Below are 22,218 nucleotides of genomic sequence, written 5' to 3'. Positions count from 1 at the left end.
TTCCTGTGATGCTGCTGCAAATAAGGTTTTCATTGCACCTGTGCATATGACAATAAACTCGACTTTGACTTTGATGATTACAAATAATGAATAATGGACCATGGTTCAACAGTGACAACTTCAGTGAGTTTACAAATTACTCAGGTATCACACATTGCAAGATCAGATTGGAGCCACTGGTGAACTGAAGGGATCTAAGCATAGAGCTCAATCCAAGGAAAATCAAGGAAACAAAAATTTAATAGATATAGACTTCACAAGGCAGTGTAATTGCAATACACTTTGGGATAGAGTGCTGAGGGAGAGATTAGTGTGTGGGTTAAGTGACAAGAGAACAGAAGCCAAACTCTTTCACATGCAAGACTTTCCTTTTGAAAAGGCAATGAGAAATGTAGTTTCAATAGAAATGGCACTGGAAAACATGAAGGAGTTTTGATCAATTCAAGATGCAGATGTGAGCTTAATGGACAAAACTACAGGGAGACATGGACTGGTTTGAGCACTTGGGGCTTACACTTTCTGCTAAGTACAGATAAGGAATGTACAGAATGACCTTTTCACCAACTTTGCCTTTGATTCAGCTCAAGAGAGAGGAGGGAAGAGAGAGTCACCAAGTGGTGAAATTGGAGACAGGAAATGCTGGGCAGGTCAGAAGTGTAACCAGGAGTCAACACCAGGAAAATGCACGGCCATGGGAAAGGTTGTGCAGTAACACATACTGTGGAATGCACTGGAGAGGCAGACAGAGGGAAAGCACATAATAGCCAAGCTATTACAGAAATGGAAAAGGAAAAAAAATTGCAGATGCTAGAAGTACAAAATAAAATAGAAAATGCCAGCAAAAATCAGCAGGTCATGCTACATCTGTGGAGAGGGTATTAACGGTTAAGGTCAATGGTCTTCCAAGCAGAATTCAGTGTTTACAGCATTTTCTTGTTTTATTGCAGAAAATGGTTCAGTTGTTCAGGAATCTGATGGAGAAGTAAAGCAAGGTGCCAGAAGTATTTCTGTGAGATTTCAGAATAGTATTTCATAGAAATGTCCTACTGGAATTTGTTGATTTTGAGGAGACAAGAATGAAGATGGCAAGCCAATGGGCTGTGGTTAATTCAATTGCTGCAAGAAATGTAACTGCTTTGAAATAAGGGCCAGAGTATTGCTGACCAGGATCACATGCCTAGCTCTAATCAAGACCAGCAGAGTCTGAGATTCTGTCTAAAGGTACATTGATGCACTGTTGAAATGTTTGCCCTCAACCAGATTGTTACTGCTTATGGAGCTCCTAACAGGGGTCAACCAGTCATAGATAAAGCTAGGAAAACTGAGAAGGAATGTATGGAATGATATGAATAGCATTGGGATTACAAGACAAGTTATAATCACTTCAAGAAGATAAGAACAGGTTTAACATTGATAATGTCTGGTCAATGTGCCATAACCCAAGCACAACAGAATTGACTTTGAACTGTTGTGATGAAGGCAAGGTTTCAGAAAGGAAGCAGAGGTGAGGGTTGCTAGTCAAAGCTTCACTGTGAAAGCAGTAGAGAAGAGCAACAGAAGGACAGTGGAGTCTGGGAATGTGAATATTATTGTACATCAGAATACAGAAAATGACAGGTGAAGTCCAGGAGAAAGGCAGAGTGCAACAAATACACTGGCAGCGCAGATTTCTCCAAAGAAACATGAGTGTCCTTGGAAATGTCAATCAGCCTGTAACTGAAATGGATCAAGGGTGCAGCCTGCAGGAAAAAATCAGAGGAAAGGGATGTCACAAAAAGATTTCCAGAAAACCTGGAACCTGCAACATGACTAAGCATGCTGATGTGCATATATGATTTTGGAGTGTTACCAAATTTGCATGTCGACATTTTGGATGTAAATACATGTGTAGTTCACCTATGCTGCTTACTTTACTCTGGATCTTCCAGCAGATTGCGTCCCTGATCCACGTCACTGTGCGTGTGAGCTGCATGCAGCAGGGGAGGGAGGTGCCAGCTCCAAGAAGGACCAAGTCAAGCTCAAATTCTGCTGCCAAGGCCCTGGATGATGGGGCAACCTGTGGAAGGAGGTTGCTACACATATACAATTAAGTGCTTGGTGCATTGGCAAACTCATTCCAGAGCCCTTGAACAATGTCAAAGCGTATAGGAGTCCAGGACTAACCTGGCCCAGGGCTTTGAACAATGCTGGCATGGAACTGGTCAGTATAGTTGTGGACGCAACCATGATGCAGTGTTTGTTGGGTGATGTCTGCACTACTGTTGAGCACAAGCAGATTTCATGTAACATCTGATTGCTGAAGTGCAAGCTCAGAATGGTGCCATTATGACTATGGATGCAAGTGCCGCGGTGTTTGAGCTCAGTACTGTTGAGATCAGCATTGAGGCCAGAAGGTTGCACTGTGCCTACCTGACAAGAGGACGCTCTGTTCTGAGCTTAATTATTACTTGCTTTTGCTTTGCAGATTTCTCTTTCAGCATCATCCCTTTCACCAGTTAATCTTTCCTGTCCTTCACTTATCACAGACTTTCGCTTGTGGTTTTCTTCTTTCCTCCCCAACCTTTTCTGCATCTAAAAGCTTGTTTCATCTCTAATTTTTTTTCTCATTCTGATAAAAAAATCATAGTTGCTCTCTCCACAGATGCTTCCTCACCTCTTGACTTTTGGAGCATTTTCTGTTTTTATTGTTGCTTTTGTAACCAGTTGTGCATTATGGGTGAATGAAAGGTTATAAGCAAACTCAGAACTAATGCAGGAAGAATGAGTTGAGCACGTAGATAGCAAATGAGGAGATGACAAGGAGGTTAAGAAAGTATTGATAAACAATTAGAGGAAAAAAATTAGCCAATTAGCTCCTTCACACTACACTGTGATAACCAGATAACCCGTTTTAGTGTATCAGAACTGGAAGATTTTAGAGGTGTTGATCAAGCATATAAATAGGGGAAAATGCAATGAGAAGAAAGAGTGCAGGGAAAGGTTTGTGATAGGATGGAGCAATAAATGGAAAGAAAGGTCTGAGATCAGGAGGAATTCATTACATGATTAAAGGGATGATGGTGCAGGGTGAAATGTGGGTGACAGGATGAATAAAAGAGCTCTGGTTCTGATGGAAGAGCAGATGATGACAGTAGAATAGCTGAAGAGGAGAGAAGCAAGGAATCCCTAGCAGAACGGATGGCTCCCATAGCCTGGAACAATGACAGAGGAAGGTGAGGAGATCCTAGAGCTGTGTTTCTTTGGTAAGGTCTTTAAAGGCACACACGCTAAGAAAGGATTCCCTGTGAGTTTCCTCAACAGAAGCATTCCCCATGGTGTTCCAGTTCCTTTAATGCCGAGGAAATACATTCCCACAGCCCCAATATCTGTTCAACCAGAGTACATCACATCAGGAAAGAGCATCACATTCACTACATTTTAACATTTCTGACAAACAGGTTATTTGATGATAATCAGCTGTAATTAGGACTCCAAATATCATTTGGTTTCCAATTCCTTGTTAGTTTCCTGCTGCCTTTTTTGATACGGCAATGATGACACAAAGGAATTACAATGGTAATTATACAGAGGACTATGATGGTGAGTGGCAGGTGCAGTTCACGTCAGATCCCTTTGCATTTCTTATGGAGAAGAAAAATATCTGCCTCAAGCCTTTTTCCCGATGTACACAGAGAGAAGAATGATAAATGAGAGCTCAAAATCAAACAGTCTGAAAAAAAGCCAGCAGAACTTATCCAGAAGTGCAGCCAATATCTGTGACTTTACAAATCATCTTGTTTTTTCTTCTGGTCTGCCCTTTCATTGAAGAGTGGCTGACAGCATTATCCTGAAGATCATCTCCAGTCACAGGCTAACTGGGTGTGAATGGATGCTGGTGGAACAGAAGCATCAAGCTGTGTTAACAGCCAAAACCCACAGCATTTTAAATAAGAAATAAAGAATCCAGATCTCCATTTTCTTCAAGCAGGTTCACTATTATTGAGTTGTTCCATGGAATGCCAGAACTTTGCGTAATATCAAAAAAATAATGCAAATCTTGGATTGATCATTTTCGTAAGCTATGAAAACAACACTTGAAGGATGTACTGATGGTGAAAATTTAAAACTGGGACTGCCAGAATTCTGATTTGCACAGTGAAATCCTCAAGCAATCTGCCAAAGAATTAAACCATAAACACTGAATAGATTAGAGGGGGAATATGGGTTCCTCCCCCGCTCACTGTTCTTTTCTCTTTCCAATGCTGTCTCCCAGCTAATGTTTATTCCATTAATCAACAGAAGTAAAAATCAGATTATCCAATCATTATCATACTACTGTTTGTGGGAGCTTGCTGTGCACAAATTGGCTGTGCTTTTCCCATATTACAATAGTGACTACACTTGCAAAATACTTAGTTAAAGAGCACTTTAGAACATCCCAAGAATGTGAAAGGCACTATATAAATTCAGGTCCCTCTCTATTTCTTCTTACATTTCTGTTTATTGCTTTGCTTTCCTGATGATTTATTTCCAGGCAGAACCAATTGGATGACCCTATGAAGGTCACAACAAAGGCAGGATGAGCCAATTGGCCTGCTCGGTGCTGAAAGATTCTATGATTCAATGAATACAGAGCAGCTGAAGTGGTTTGCAAGTTGGTGTACCATCTTCTTGGGGAAGATTGGATGACACAGGTGCTTATTACACATGGAGGAAGTTCAAATGTCTTTTCAATTTCTGAGATCAATAATTTCAACTTTGAACCATTATTGTTACTGTAAGGTTTCAATTGGTCAGCAGGTCAGCTAGTCAGAAAACAATACACTATTCTATTTAAAATAACAGTCTATTTTTGAAGAAATCTCATTTCATATCAAAAGCTTTCTAAATAGATTGCCCTTTACATTGAAAAGACTGTTTAAAACATCTGAAGTTTCAGGTTGCAGTGAAGAGCTTCCTTGATTCACCCAGTCCCACAGTTAATCACCTCCCAATTTACCACAGTTCAAGGCTTTGATTCTCAATGTTCTTTCTCCCAACCACTGACCCAACCCCTGATATTTCCAAGCCCCCCTTTCTGCAACACCCAGAAGCTCTGAATCTTGCCTCCAAATTTCCCTCGGGCCATATTCATGTTGCTCAATTTCCTAAGATTCTGGATATCCCCAATGCCATCACCCCCAACTCCACTGCCCTGCACAAGCCTTCCCTCCCCTCAAACTCTGGCCTAGATCCTCTGAACCTTATCATCAACCCTTGATCTCTCATCCTTATCCTTTATTTCAATCATTGATTATCCTCATTCACTACCAGCTACCCAGCTCTGCTCCATTCTTGGAGGCCAGTACTAGCTGCCAGTTCCACACCCTCAAAAGCTGTCAGTCACTCCCCAGCTACCAAGCATATTCCCAAAAGTTCTGTGGTTTCTCTCTGCCCTTGTCCCTCTCAGCAATATAACTTCCCCTAATATCAGACACTTCCCCTAATCTCCTTCACATAACCACAATAACTCCCATTCTCTGTGACCCATGATCCTGGCCCCTGAGGGCTACTGCAGCTCTGGGAATAACCCTTCCATCATTCCCTTTGCTTCTACTTAATCATAGGATCATTGTAATGAGATCTAAAGGTTAATATCTTGGCCGCAGCAGAGTTCACCATCTGGATACTTACCCTGCACAGGGTGGAATTGGACCTCCTGAATTCCTGGGCTTCCTGAATTTCTAAGATAAGATATCTTTATTAGTCAAATGTACATCGAAACACACAGTGAAATGCATCTTTTGCGTAGAGTGTTCTGGGGGCAGCCCACAAGTGTCGCCACGCTTCTAGCGCCAACATAGCATGCCCACAGCTTCCTAACCCATATGTCTTTGGAATGTGGGAGGAAACCTACACAGACACGGAGAGAGCGTACAAACTCCTTACAGACAGCAGCCGGAACTGAACCCGGGTCGCTGGCGCTGTAATAGCGTTACACTAACTGCTGCACTACTGTGCCCACCCCCACACTACTGTGCCTGCCCCAGGCTAGTTATGATGTCATCGGTGGGTCAAGTTACTGCTTTCTCTGGATCTTTTTCGGTATCCTGCAAAAGGCTGATTGGAATATGTGATGTGGGTGTGAGGCTTGAGGCTAGGCTAAATGTGTGAAGTTGTGTTTGAAAATTCAGAATGAGCTCAGATTGCTGTAGGTGAACCAACGCTAGTAATGCATTTGGTTGTATGTGGTATTTGATGATGCAATCATAGACATTGAATACTCATATGTGGTCATTGAATTTTTTTACAGCTCTCCATTCAGCTTCTCAATGCTAAACTCCTGGCACTAACCTTGAGAGAATGTGAGAAACAGAAGCTAGAGTAGATCATTTGGCTCTTTGAATCTACTCATCCATTCAATAAGATCTGCCACAGCCTTATTGTCCAATACATAGTCCATATCCCTTGTTATTTTCATAACCAAAATACTATTGATCCCTGTCTTGAAAATATTCATGATCTACCACAGCGTCTGCGCTAGAGAATTCCAAAGGTTCATAACAATTTGAATGAGGAAATTTCTTCTCAGCTCGGTCTTCAATGTCTGCACCCTTATTGTGTGACCTTGAGTTCTTGATTACCCAACCAGGAGAGATAACTCCAGCATCTACCCTGTCAAACCCCTTAACAATTTTAAATGTTTGAATGAAATAACTTCTCACATTTCTGGACACTGGAGCCTTTTCTACTTAACCTCACCTTATAGAACACTCTCCTCACTGTAGAAATCAATCCAGTGAAATTTTATTGCAATGCCCCTAAGGCATGTCTATCCTTTCTTAGGTTCAAGGACTAAAAGTATTTCATGTGTGATCACACCAAAGACCTATATAATTGCAGGAAGACTATGAAAGATTACTTTACTCTTATGCCAAATCCCTTTGTAATAAAGGCAATCATGCCTTTTTCTTTCCTACTTCCTTGGTGTACTTCTTTGCTAACTTTTTGAGATTCATAACAAGGTCACCCAGGTCCCAATGAATTTAGAAGAATGAGCAGTGATCTCATTGAAGTGTACAAAATTCTTACCAAGCTTGACAGGATAGATATGGAAATGGCAAACTGCTTTCAATGGCTGAGCTGTCCAGAACCGGTGGTCACAGTTTCAAAATAAGGGTCAGCCATTCAGGGGAACCATTCATTATCCAATAGGGATGTGGAGACTCAGTATATTCTAGGCAGAGAAAAGTAAATTTTTAGATATCAAGGAAACCAAGGGATGTGGAGTTAGTGTGGGAAAGTTGTGCTGGGGTAGAAGATCATGACCTATTTGAATAGTGGAGCAGTCACTGTTGGGTTGGGGGTGGGATGTGGTGCAAATGACCCACTCCTACCACTGTTTCTTAAAAGCAGGAAGAAGCACAGAGAGGGCTAAGTGTAAGTTCACCAGAAAAGTGACAGGACAGCAGGAGGAAGTAAATAAATGGGCCATTTTCAGTGAAGAGTGGAGTGATCTGATAGAGGGTTTGAAGGGTCAAGGAAGTGAACAGAGTAGAAAGAAGCAGTGACTGGGGAACCTGGAAAGGGATTATATACTTATAAGTTTGAATGGGAGAGATTTAGGAGAGAGGACAGGAAAAATTGTTGACACAGTGAGACATGAGGTTGTGAAGTACCAAAGTAGAGTTAGTGATTAATCAGGTTAGCAGAAATAGATTGGAAAGGTGATAGATGGATAAGAGGACATGGGAACAGAGCAGGAACATGGAATTAGATCCTACTGCTCATGTGGCAGATAAACTTCAACAGAATGATTGGACCAATTAGCCTGTTCTGATTTTATAACTACACTGACAGTTCCTTTATTCAATTTGCCAAACAAAAACACATTTTGCAATGTTTATTTTTAACTTATTTTATATATAGATTGTAACAAAATTGAATACATTTAAGAGAAATGGCAACAGGTTTTCTTAAAGAACATTTTTTGTGTTAGCCTGAAGCAGAGCTTTATGTGGTGATCTTTTTCTATATTTATTTAATAATCATTTTATCATAAGGAATTGGAATATATTGCTGAAACCTTTATCCCATGTCTGACAGTTGCAGTCATTAGAACTGTAAGTATAGTTACTTATAATGAGAGTTTTCAAGGTGACGGTGCATTCCTTCCACATGTCTATCAATTTATCCCATTGAATGACTATCATTCTGTAGATAGCTAGGCTGGCGCGTTATAGGAAAACAAAATGACTTAAACTCTCACAAGTCATTAGGTATAAAATCTTCAAGCTGGTGATTCAGTCTTGTAGAGTGTTGCTCTCCCATTAATAAATTTTATTATGCATAGAACAAACAATAAACTCAAGGATCTGCATTTAATCAATGTAGTCATCAAGAGAAAATCTGCAAATTTAATGCAGCTAGTGTGAATTTCAATGGAGTGTGAAGTCATCCAAGCTGTAAAAAGGACGTCTGGGTTTGGTTAAAATTGGAGCCTATGTTATGTAATTGCACACATACCCAGCAGAGAGATGAGGCATTGGAGGAAATGATGTAATCAAGGCCAGAAGTTTTTCTTCATGTAACACTTCTAATGGCAGGAAAGACTGAACAGCCTTGGACAATTTTCTCTTGTAAGAAAATGTCTGAGGGGTCACATGATCTAAATCATTAAGGAAGGGTTTGAAAGGGTAGAAGTAGAGAAGAAGTTTCCCACTTGTTTCCAGTAGATTCCATAAATAGAAAACAGACAATCCAACAGGAAATTCAAGACAAACCTTTTTACACAAGGAGTGATAACAATTTGAGCACCCAAACACAGGGAGTAGTTGGGGTAAATTATTTAAGTGAAGCCACATTGTCTGTTTCTACCCATCTGCCGATATATTCCTCATCCATGTCTTTGCTACCTCAAGACTTGTCCCTCATAGTGCCACCCCACACCACCCCCATCCCAGGCTGCTATCTAATTGCTACACTATGTAAAGCTGAGTTCATTTAAAACCCTGCTGTCCATGTTCTAATTTGCACCATCCCATTCACCAAATACCTCTCTACTTGCTAACCTACATTGGATCTCGGTAGACAAAGCCTCATTTTCAAAATTCTCAGCACTGTTGCCAAATTCCCCTGTGGTCTGGTCACTCCCTATTTCTTTAATCTCCTCTAGCCCTATAAATCTCATTGATACCTGCAGTGATTTCTGGTTTCTTACACTTCCCTGATTTCAATGGCTGCACCAGCAGCAGTGTCTTTTACTGCCTAGAACGTCAACAATTAAAGGCAGTGACCTTGTAAAATTAGTCATTTCACTTCAGTTTTACATAGAGCCCTTTCCAACACAACAAGAATCTAAATTGGAATGTTTATTGCATAATATGGAGTCTAATCAAATGTAGGAATCTGAGTTAATCTGTTACAAGTATTAGCTGGCTGATTGGCTGAAAGGTCGTATCCTTCACTACTGCCAGACGGCAGCGAGATAGTTTTCTGACAAGATTAAGCACTGTTGTAAATGCACATTAGCCACAGTGTGGACTAGTTTCAAATAGGTTAACCTAGACAATACTTACAAGGTGACTATATGACATTGTTGGAGGAGGAACTCTGCACAAAATATCTGTTCTGATTCTGCCAGTGTCCAGCTATGTTAAATCAAAGAAAAATAGAACAAGTATTGAATGAGAAAGCTGTAACTAGAGATTTGTCATCATGACATTTAATATTGTGCAAAAATACAATGGAGCTTCTTTGCGGTATTTTTGGTGAAAAAGTATATGGGATAAAAGACATGTAACTGACAGCTGCACACTAAATCAGAGTTAGGGGTATTGGAGAAGTTAACAGCAAAGGTTGTGTTAGAAGTTATTTTCTTCATCACAAATCACTCATGGGGGATAATTTCTTCCATTTACATGTATTTGAGCCTTGATTTCTAACAAAATGATGTTCAGTGCACTAAAATCAACTCCACCACAGTCACTGGAATTGCTCTCCAGAGGTTTTAATAGCTAATAGAGAAACCTGTTAATTGGCAGATGCCAAAGTATACAAAGAACTCAGTCCTGATAAATAAATAGCTGAAATATAGGGGGATGGAATTGGAGACAGGTCACTTAATCCTTAAAGTCTGCCCTGCCGTTCAGTTTAGGTCATGATAAATTTCTCTCAAAGCCATTAACCTACCTTGGTTCCATATCCCATAACATTCTCACTGACCAAAACACATTACATTTTCAAATAATGTAGCCTCAACTGCTTATTGGGCCTATATGATTTTGCCCCCTTGTTCTAGACGCCCCTGACTTGGAAGCAGTTTCTCTCTGTCTATCCTGCTAAGCCCTTAAACATGGAAATAGAAGCGAGCAGAAATCAAGCCTACATAACCTGCCCTTTCAGAGGTGTATCATTATGGTGAATCTGCAGTATTCTTTCTGAGGTGTGGTGCCTGGAAGCAGAACAAATCACTGACTAATGTGATCAAGTGAACTGAAATGAACAGAAGAAATGCTTTCTTTTGGTGCCCTTTCAAGTGAATTGGAATGAAATTTACCACAGGAGTCAGTCAGGCTGAAACCAGCAGCAAACTGTGTCTAGTGACTGAAGTAAAATTTCAGCTTGCATGAACTGAAAAATTACATTTACAGATTTGCTATCTTTTAATCCACTAATAAGAAAAGCAGATTTTTAAGTACTCTCTGTTGTTATATGTGAGAAAAGGCTTTACTTATTTGGCTTAATTTGTTTGCTTATAGTGTTTATAAGAATGTTAGTGAATAATGTTCCAATGCAATAATATTCTCCATCTGAGCCTGAACTACTCTGGTGGTGTCTTCTTGCTCTCAGTGATTCCTCTCCCAGGTCATCCTTAGCTCTATTTCCAATGTCTATGTTCCAGTCAGAGAGATGAATTTGTTGGCTCCACTCTGTTCAGCGGAATCCTTTGCGCCAGCCTTTCTTCTGATGCCAGCCTCCTTTGAAAAGATGCTCACAGTTGCTCTTGGCAAGTTGCTGCCCTCAGAGAAGCATGTCCCCATTCTGCAGCCCCTTAGTCTGCTTGCAGCTATCGAAAAAGCCACAGGTTAAACAGGGAAGGGCAATAAGAAGAAAGTGTGAAAGAGACACTAAAGAGTGAGAGAGCAAAGGGAGAAAAGAGATGCAGGAGCAGAATCATAGTGCAGTGTTAAAGATAAAATAGCCATTTTAGATTACAATTTATCTAAAATTAATTTTTCTTAGCATCCAAGTCAACCAGCAAAAATAAAATGATTTATATTTGGCTGTCAGGTTAATTATTAGAACATTGGACATCAATTAAGGTTGCAGGAATTTTTCTCTTCAGTCCTTTTGATGCTTTTTACCTCCATGAGTAGCATCTGCTTATCAGCATGTGGAGTGATTTGGGAAGAAAAATGTTTAATGTGCCACTATGTCAATACTGAAAGCTCAATGGCCAGCTGAGCTGAACAGAGCAAGAATTGCCATTTATACTACACACTCACATCCTCAGGATGTCCCAAAGCATTTTACAGGTGGTGAATTCCTTGCAAAATGTGATCAGTGAAGTGATGTATTTTTCATTGTTCAACAGCATTTGTTCCACCAAAACTGCTGTGAATAGAATTGCCAGATAAATGAGCGATAATAGTGATTGATATCACAAGAACATCCCTGCCCTGGAATCTTTTACTTTAAAGACAGAGAGGTATAGTTTAATGGCTCAGGTGCAGCACTCCCTCAACCTTTCACGTAGACAAGACTGTGATAACGTTTTAGCTGCATTCTTGGAGTCAAAGTCACAAAGTTTTATCAGCGCAGAAATGGGCCCTTCGGCCCACCATGTCCGTGCTGACCTTATTGCCCATCTACACAGTTCCCATTTGCCTGCATTAGGTCTGTACCTTTCTATACCTTGTCTATTTAAACGTTCTCCCTTACCTGCCTCTGTCTGCTCTTCCCGCCAGACTTGCTTGATTTATCCTTTACATTTCTCTTCTCAACTGGTGTACCACTATTATGCTTCACACACCCCTGTTAAACTAGTTTAATTTCTCCTGAGTAGCACAAGCAAAACTCCCTGCAAGGATGTTGCTCCCACCCCCCAGCCAGTACAAGACTTCAGGAAGGGGAAGTCGGGAGAACACACACCAGTCCTCATTGAGGGGTCAGTGGTGGAAAGGGTGAGCAGCTTCAAGTTACTGTGCAGCAACATCTCAGAGTATCTGTCTTGGGCCCAGCACATTGATGCAATCATGAAGAAGGCACGTCAGCAGCTCTACTTCAATAGGAGTTTGAGGAGATTTGGTATGTCACTGAATTCTCTTGCAAGTTTCTACAGATGTACAGTGGAGAGCATTCTGACTGGTCGCATCACCGCCTAGTATGGAGGCTGCAATGTGCAGGATTGAAAGAGGCTGCAGAGGGTTGTAGACTCAGCCAGCTCCATCACAGAGACAGCCCTCCCCGCCATCGAGGACATCTTTATGAGGCGGTGCCTCAAGAAGGCAGCATCCGTCATTAAGGACTCTAACCACCTGGGACATGCCCTCTTCTCATTACTACCATAGGGGAGGAGGTACAGGAGCCTGAAGACCCACACTCAATGTTTCAGGAACAGCTTCTTCCCCTCCACCATCAGATTTCTGAATGGTCCATGAACCCATGAACACTACCTCGTTATTCCTCTTCTGCACTATTAATATATTTTTGTAACTTATAGTGATCTTTATGTCTTGCACTGTACTGCTTCAGCAAAACAACAATTTTCACAACAAATGTCCGTGATAATAAACCTCATTCTGATTCTGGTTCTGATTCTGACCTACCCCCGAAGCAATCCCAATGATCCGAGTACCAAATTCCTTCCCTCCTGAACCAACTCCTTAGCCACATGTTCATCTGTATTATCCTTCTATTTCTACCCTCACTAGCATGTGGCATAGGGAGTGTTCCTGAGATTATGACGCTAGAGGTCCTGCTTTTTAGAACTTCTGCCTTACTCCCTAATCTCACTTTGCAGGACCTCATCCTTTTTTCTACCTATGTTATTATTACCAACATGTACTATGACCTCTGGCTGTTCTCCCTCCCCCTTTAGAATGTTTTGTCTCTGATCCAAGACATCTTTGACCTTGGCACCGGGGAGGCAACGTACCATTCTGTATACTTGCTCTCAGCCACAGAAGCTCCTGTCTGTTCCGCTCACTAATGAATCCCTCACCACTGCTGCTCACCTAGACTTTTCCCTCCCCTGCTATGCATCAGAGCCAACTGTGGTGCCACAAGCTTGGATGCAGTTGCCTCCTTCCTCTGAAAGGTTACTTCTCCCTACAGTCTCCGAAACAGTGTACCTGTTTGAGAGGGGAATGAACACAGGGGGTTCCTGCTGTACCTGCTTGCATGTGATGCCCTTCCTGCTGGTCACACACCTCCTTTCTTTTTGTACCTGCAGCGTGACCAACTTGCTAAATGTGCAACATATTCTGCCTCCTGGATGCTCCATGTGTTCCGACAGGAGCTGCAGCTGGGCACATTTCCCACTGGTAGAGTCACCAGGGACATTGGAAATACTCTTGGTCTCCCACATCCTCCAGGAAGAGCATACCACTGCCCTAGCTTCCATATCCTTTACACCCAGTCTTCATTACAATTTTCTGTGATCCAATTTAGTATTTATATAAGTGGAGAGTGAAAGAGAATCTAGCACAGCTCTCCTGGGAAACAGCACAACTACATCCTTTACCACATTCATTTACCTGCCTCTTTTGTCCAGTCACCCAACCTCCTCTGTAGATTTGTAGCTACATTTCCTTTAATATTGGCTACTTCAAATTTTACAGCTCATTTCTATCACTTCATCATGCACCTATTGAATGTGCAATATCCATAACCATTCCAAAGGCAGTTAGAGATAGGCAATAAATGCTGGTGATACCCACATCTCAAAAACTGAATGAAAATATCACATTCTATATACTTATGCACCCTGACATCTTCAAAAAGATCCCATTAAAGAAGTCAAGTCCAATTGCTCTTTGCATACACATGCTGATTACCCTATATGTTGTTCAATATGAACTAATTCAGTCTATTATGGTCCAGTTTTCCTTGGTATTGTTCCCAAATGTTGCTGTAAAATAGGTGAAATGCAGGAGAAGTCTGAGTTCTTTGCTCCACTTTTTGCTTTCGAATAGTGTTGGTGTGAACATGCTCCATGGACTTTCCTGTATCTATACCTTAATGTGCACAGCAAAATAGTTGTCATACAAATGAATATGAGAAGCTGTGTGCACAATCCTTCTCAGTTAGCAGTGGGTGGCAAAACTGTTTCCACTGATTCCAAAGCTGTTTTGCAGGTTTAGTCTATCATGGGTGCCTGTGTGGCCAAGAGAGCTCTGTTTGAATATGACACATTTGTTGATTGTTTATATGCTCTTCATGGAAGGCTTTTGGTCTATTATGCTTAGCAATGGGGGTTGGATTCTAAAGTAAGCCATGCCCTTTAGGAGGAAGGACAACAATGAACGACCACAAGTCCCATAACAGCAGCTGCAGAAACTTGCTTGGTTCTGAGGTGATCCAATAGTAATGTTCCTCTCGCACTGTGCAAGGAGTCCCTCCCCTGACCACACAGCTGCTCTGTGCCACTGGAAATTAAGAAGTTTCTCAGCCAAACCTGCACCTTCATCCTATTCCTCACCCTTCCTGCTCACACCAACTCTTCTACCTGTTTGTTCACACCACTGTGCTGCCCTTTTACTGGCTCCAAGACTGCATCCACAGATACCCTCATTCCTGCTAATCACCATGGCACAGCAATAGGCATGCAAACAGGAATCACAGAAATACAAACCGCAGCTTCAGGCTTGTTAAAGTCGATTTCCCAACTCTCCAATCTTCATTAATGGCTGCTTGTTTTAAAATTCGCTGTTCTATGCAACCTGAATTCCCCTAAGATCTATATTTTAAATCTTCTTTAGGCACCTGGCACAGAACAACATAGTTAATTGTAATAAGGGAAACATTGGCAGTGAACAGCTAAACTAGAACACGGAAAAGGGAAGCTGGAGGATAATTAAGCATTGTAATTCCCACACACATCAAAACAACCAGATATCCTGTTCTCTTCGTGAAACACCACCAATTATGTAAGTCCTGGCCCTTGCAGTTCACCAGTGGGCCTGAAATTGTGCCTGGTTTATTATCATCATGCCTGGCTTAAAGCAAAATACTGCAGGTGCTGGACATCTGAAATAAAAACAGAAAATGCTAAAAATACACAGCAGGTCAGGAGAAACAGGGTTGACACTTCAGTTCGAGTTCATGTTCGAGGCATCTTGCATTGTCGGTCCACTGCACCCATCTTATGTCTGGACAACCTTTCGATGAGAAGAATGACTGATAGAAATTTACCCAATACTGAGCAGCCCATAATTTTGGGATCTTTCTTTCTTTCCTTTCTTCCTATTTTTGTAGTACTTGGGATCCTTCAGATTCCACATTTCATCCATCTCTTCTCCAACCTAAGTAAATTGCAATTTATACATGCTTCCTTCAATTCAGTTTAACAAGGCCTTTCACAACGAAGTCTCATCTATGTCAGGGAGAGCATATGCAGAGTGAAAAACAAGCTGCTGGAGGAAATCAGCAGGCCCGGCAGCATCTGTGGAGGAAAAGGGATAGGCAGATGGAACCAGGTGGCAGTGGGGAAAATTGGGAAACAGGGGGCGAAGGGTGTGTGGGAAGGGGAGGGGGATTTGGAAAGAAAGGTGTGTGTGAGAGGACCTGGGTGGATTAGGAAGAACAGTGGGGGAGCAGGTTACCTAAAATTGGAGAATTCAATTTTCATGCCACCAGGTTGTAGACTACGCAGGTAGAATATGAGGTGCTGTTCCTCCAGTTTGCATTTGGCCTCAGCTTGGCAGTGGAGGAGGCTGAGGACAGACAGCACCATGTGGGGATGGGAAAGGAGGTTGAAATGGCTCAAGATGGTAATTGTGGACAGAACATGGGTGCTTGGAAAAGCGGTGGCCCAGTCTGCGCTTGGCCTTTCTGGTTCTGTCTGCCCATCACCAACACACTATTCCCACCCAGTCCCCTATCTCGTCCCTCCCCGCACTGTTCCCTTTTGCCCAGCGTTCATCAACTTCCTCCCTTATCAGACTTCATAATCTGCAGCCCTTTATTGTCTCCACTATCACCTCCCAGCCTCTGTCACCATCTCCACCCCTCACTCCCCTATTTGTCTCCATCTGCCCATCAACCCGCTTCTTTGGATGCACCTATCATTTGCCTGCTCCTGCTTCACCCCTCCTCATCACCTCTCCTTTACACTCCCCTTTACACTGATGTAGGATCTTGACCCGAAACACCAACTAACCCTTTGCCTCCACAAATGCTGCCTGACCCACTGAGTTTCTCCAGCAGCTTGTTTTTTGCTCCAGATCCCAGCATCTGCGTCCTCTCATGTCTCCAGAACACATGCAAATTTGGTTATTCTATTAGCTAGTGTCATCATTCAGTCCACAGAAGTGACCCTGAGTTCCCAGAAGCTTAACTCTGACATCTCTATCCTTGGCCTCATAGACTGTCCCAATGAAGCTCAACAAAAGCTCTTTCAATTTTGGCCCATTATGCCTGAACTCAGTCGTGAGTTCAGCAATTTCAGAATATGGTTATTGTTCCCTTATTAATGGACAGAGGTGCTGGTCGTGATTCTGCTATTTATTTAATCATTCCTGTCTACTACTCCATTATTGATCTTCCTTTTTATTCTTTCCTCCTGTCCCCAACATTCCCTGTCTCACCACTTGCTTAAAACCTGTTACATTTTTTTATTATTTACGGCGTGGTAACAGGCCCTTCTGGCCCAACGAGTCCACGCTACCCATGTTTTTTAAACCCAAATTAACCTACCCGTACGTCTTTGGAATGTGGAAGGAAACCGGAGCACCCGGAGGAAACCCACGCAGACACAGGAGAACATACAAACTCCTTACAGACAGCGACGGGAATCGAATCCTGATCGCTGGTGCTGTAATAGCGTCGTGCTAACCACTACGCTACCGTGCCGCCCATATACAACTAGTGACCCATCATGACAGTCCAAAGCCTTTTTACCATCTACAGGGGATACCAGGAGTGTGATGGAATACAATCCACTTTCCTGGATGACTGGAGCATCCTTAACAATCAAGAAGCTCAGCATTAGCCCTTACCTCAGGACCTCTGGAACATCATCCGGGACAAAGCAGTTGACTTGATTGGCACTCTACCTACCATGCTAAATATTCACTCCCTCCACCACAAGCAAATATATGACTGCAGTGTGTACCAGATATACAAGACACTGGAGTTATTTATCAAACTCTCAGCCTCTACCTTCAAAATGTAGAAGGGCAGCAGGTACACAGGAATGCCTCTCCTCACACGTTCCCCTCTAAGCTCATGCACTGGAAATGTATTACCATTTCCTTCATCATTGCTCTTTCTTCTACCTGGAATTCCCAATCCAATAACATTGTGCAAGTTATTTAAGCAGGAGGACCCATTTTCTCAAGGGCAATCGAGATGGGCAATAAGTGCTAGCCTTGACCGCAACACCCACATTCTGGAATGAATGAAAGGCCACTTTTCAATTCCAGCAAAAGCTCATTGAAAATTTTTCCCAATTTTATTGGCAGTTCCCATATCACTGTTCATCATTTTGGGATTTCTATGTAAACGTTGAAGTCCCAAAGTTGCAGTCAGTTCTTTGTAGGTGTCTTCTCAACTACACTCTAATACTAGTCTCCACATGCACTCTGGGGTGAGAGCATCAACTTGGGCACCTTGCCCTACACCTGTGCAGCAAACTTGCATTAGACATCTGTGTGTGATAGGCCCTGGAGCAGGGACTACTCCTCTGTTGATTTCAGTGAACATGAATAGGTGACAGGGACTGTGGTAAGTATTTGTTGATTTAGAGTTTTCCAAATTATTTGAATTCATTTAAATATCATTAATTTTCTTTTACTTTTATAAATTTAACAAACACTTAAACAGGTTTGTAATGTTTTTAATAACTTCAGAAAACTTCTGAATATCTGAAGCATTCAAAAGTATTCACAGTATTTTGACGGTTTTGATAGACCACTGGACCAGAGCATGGCTTAGTCACCCAGTTTGTGAGCAAGGCTTGTTTTGCACTACCCACCATTCTCCACTCCCACCTTTCCTCTGCTTTCATGATTCCATTAATTTGCAGAAGGCCCTGTAGCAAGGTACGCTTCACTCCATGATGGAGCCCATTCCTCCCCATGGGGGTATCCACACTGTGTATGTCTGAATTTTCCTCAGAGGTCAGTGATGAGGGTGGATGATTGCTCTCTAACCACAGATTCTAAGTAATTATCTATGACTTTCTCTCTAGTGAAGCTAACTATTTTTCCCCAGCTGTACATTTTTCCCCAGCCTTTTGTTTCTCGCATACCAGAAAGGCTCCTGAATATTCAATGTTTAATCTGATAAATTCTTTGTAATATTAGTCTCCATTTTAAACATCTGTATCCCACAGTGCCTCTTCATCATTTGCCTTGGGTATAAAGTCTAACTTTCATCTTGTTCTATAGAAAATGAAACATGATCATTAAAAAGCTCCTCTCATTTGATTCAAGTATAGGTGCTTCTCTTCATCTTAAATTCTTTTTAATTCAAATATATTTATAATGCCCGTGGTTTGTTTCTTTATTTTACTTGCAGTCTTTTTATCACATGCACTCTAAGACTTTTTAATCTCTCTGTTTGCTTACTTTTTGTATGTTTTGTGACTATTCCAACCAGAATTACCATTATCTCTTTATTAGATCTATTTTTCCATTTGGCCTTGCTATTTATCAGTGGAATCCTCCCTTTGATATGGACCCTTTAATCCTAGTCAGAATGCATTTGACCTTTATCTCACACATAAACACTGATGATATTGAATATTTCAGTGCTACTCCTCTGTTTGAACTGACACTAATTCATTAAGACGGGAATCCTTTCATGGCACTTTAATGTGTTAGTTATTTATATGCTGACACCTTTTTGTCAATGAGTTTATAGTCTCTCTTTTCCAAAGGTCTAAGTGTGTACAGGTCTCTACCTGCCCCCCTCATTGTCCCAAATCAGATCTGGAACTACATCCTTCCCTGTTGGGCATGAACCGTACTGATTACGGAAACACTCCCTATTCTGTGTATCATTATTACAATACCACTATCCCTCTAACTTGTCTGCAAACATTGTCTTTGATTTTGTTTCCACTTTTTTGGTGGTCTGTCATTCACCCCCAGCATGAAATCTGGATCCCTTACAAATGTTTTAACTTTACCCAGACTGAACATCACCATCAATAACTTATTTTCTGCATTTACAACCTTCATCTCAATTAACAAGGCTGTATCTCATTCCTGTTTTATTTTATCATTTCTCTTTGCTGGCAGCAATATTTGTTTCCTACATTCACTTCAGCTGAAGCCAATGCTATATCATCAGTTCTCTCCATTTGAATTTAAGTCTCTACATTCCATGCTTTGCTGGAAATGGATTCCAGATCACTGATTGTGTCTCACTGTCAAAAGATAATACTGAGTCTGGCAATATTTTAGTTGTTTGAGGGGCTTGCATATGCAAATGAATGGTCTAGTGCCTGCGTTTAGTTCTCTTGCCAAGTATTGAATGTAATGAGCAAAGCAGGCAGAGACACACTCCAGATTCTTAGGGGCAACTAAGTTAATTTTCACTGTTTTTTTCAAAAGTCATCCCTGTGGAGTCAGGAGGAGGAGGCATACATGTGATTACTCTCTCTAATCATTACTTCTTCACCTCCCCATTCATCCTTCAAGCCACAGGCACAAACAGACAGACGATTTGACATCTGTATTTTTTAAGTGAGTGGCCTATCTTGCAGATGTGACAGGCTTTGTTAATGTTAATGATGCCCAGCTTCCAATGTTTGTGGCCTGTGCTCCATGTATAGCACCATCATTGAATATATTCAAGGCTGAGTTAGACCTTTTGAGGAGAATGTAATTAAGTGTGATTGGAGAAAGGCAGGAAAGCAAAGCTGAGACCAAGAGCAGATCAGCCATGACCCTATTGAATGATGGAGCTGACTTAGGGAGCTGTATGATCTTCTCTTATGATTTTATGATTTTTCCATAAAGTGTGAAGAAGAGCCTGAAGAATTTTCTACACTTTATTTCAAGTGGTTTGTACGTTAATGAACACAAGGTTTCTGTCTGCATCTGATGTATGGATGCAGGGTTTTCCTCAACGTTGCTTCTCCACTTCAGATCGCCATGGGCCAGAGGTTCCCAGGAGTCTGTCGGGATGTTGCATTTCTTCAAAGAGGCTTTAAGCATATGCTTGAATCTTTTCCTCTGTCCCCTGGTAATCTCTTCTCATGACTGAACTCAGAGTGTCTATTTCTGGAGTTAGGCTTTGGGCATGTAAACAATGTGGCCTGTCCAGTGAAGCCAACTGAGTGTAATTGGGGCCTCATTGTTGGGGATGAGACCACTGACATTGATTGCTTATCCTTCCAGTGAATTAGAGGGATAAACATCCAATATTACACAAAAAGCTACAAATGTTACATTCAGAGAAGCCAAAGGCTAATTACTAGAACTGTAGGGCTGTGGTTGTAGAAACTAGAGTTTGTTAATGTTGATATTGCAAGAGCTGTTGCTTGGTGTGCAGCTAGCTCTTTATTTAAGATGCAACAGGCTGATAGACCAAGTCCGGCCAGGGCACGAGCGAGACAGTAGGCATCAGGATATAATTCCATGTAGCTGTTCACTATAATTATTTTATTCAAAAGTACTCAGAGGACTGATTTGATTGACAAGTTGGCTATTAATTAAGCATGAAAGTACCAGTGGCTGCTTTCAAAGTAGAACCCCTGTGTTAATTTGTGTGGATTGTGTTACTTTGAGTGGAATTAAATCGATTGCACAGCTGAGGGATGTTGATTTGCAGGAGACTATCAGAAAGGCAAGTCAGCAGAATGAGTATAGACAGTCTCACTTGACCTGCAGTTCAGCTGACTTGAAACTATTTTTACTTATTTATGTTTCCAAATCCTTTTATTTTAACTGAGCATTAGAGAGCAGTGCTGTGCAGAACTCATTCCATTAGGAATTCCTTGAAACTTAATGCAAATTATTTACAAGTGGATCCATTCAAGCTCAAAATTACTGAGCTTGAGAGACAATTGGATCAACTCTGTACTATAGGCAAGGGAAGGGCTCCATGAAACAATGATGCAGGAGGTGATCACTTCTCAAATAGATAACTGATGAGGGAAATAGGCGGAGGCCAGATAGGGAACTCCTTGAATAGAGGGACCTATATTTATTTGATAGTATTACCACAGATTAATACTCCTGACGTTGATCAAGCAGGGGAGAGAACAAAGCAAGCAGCGTGACTATATTGAGAGAAAGAACTGACAATGTCGATAAAAGACAAGTGGTAATTCTATTATTAATGGCAAAGCCAACCTTTTCTGGAATGCTGGGGGTGGGGTGGCGGTGTTGGAAATGGTTTTTGGCCTTCCAAGAATGGTGGGGAAAATTAGATGATTTATCTCTTTCAGACCTGAAGTTATCTTTGGAAGCTACGGCAATGGAAGAATTAGTTTTCCATCCCAGGATTTCCGGGGTTAATCCTGATGAATATCAACTTCTAAACATCTGTAGATTCAGCAGTAATGCTTGAGGATTAGAAAATTTCAATTGTTGTACCTTTGTTCATAAACCCAGTAACTACAGGTCAATCAGACCACCCTCAGTGGTGGGGAAAATCCTAGAAACAATAATCACACACTGCACTGGAAGTCACTTGACTTATTGTGCGTTGATTAGGGAAAAACAGTATGAATTTGTGAAGGCAAATCGTGTCTAAATTGATTGAATTTTTAGAGAGGGAAATGTGATTGATGTGGTATATCTTGACTTCCAAAAGGTGTTTGATGAAGTGCCACATAATAGTCCTGTCATCAAGTTTGAAGGCCATGGAATAAAAAATGTATGTTGCAGTGTGGACAGAAAATTGGCTGTAACAGAAAACAGAGAATAATAGTGAGATTTTTTTTGGACAGGTGTTGTGAGAAATCCACATGGATGTCACGTGACAGTAACGACACTGATCCCTGCTGACCGGAGGACAGCATTGCTCCTCTGATCGGAAGTGATACTACTGTCAATCAAGGTGCGGCTCCACCCACCTCTC

This window comes from Pristis pectinata, chromosome 8, assembly GCF_009764475.1.
Source record: "Pristis pectinata isolate sPriPec2 chromosome 8, sPriPec2.1.pri, whole genome shotgun sequence".
In the NCBI taxonomy this organism is placed as follows: domain Eukaryota; kingdom Metazoa; phylum Chordata; class Chondrichthyes; order Rhinopristiformes; family Pristidae; genus Pristis; species Pristis pectinata.
This window is presented reverse-complemented; position numbering follows the sequence as displayed.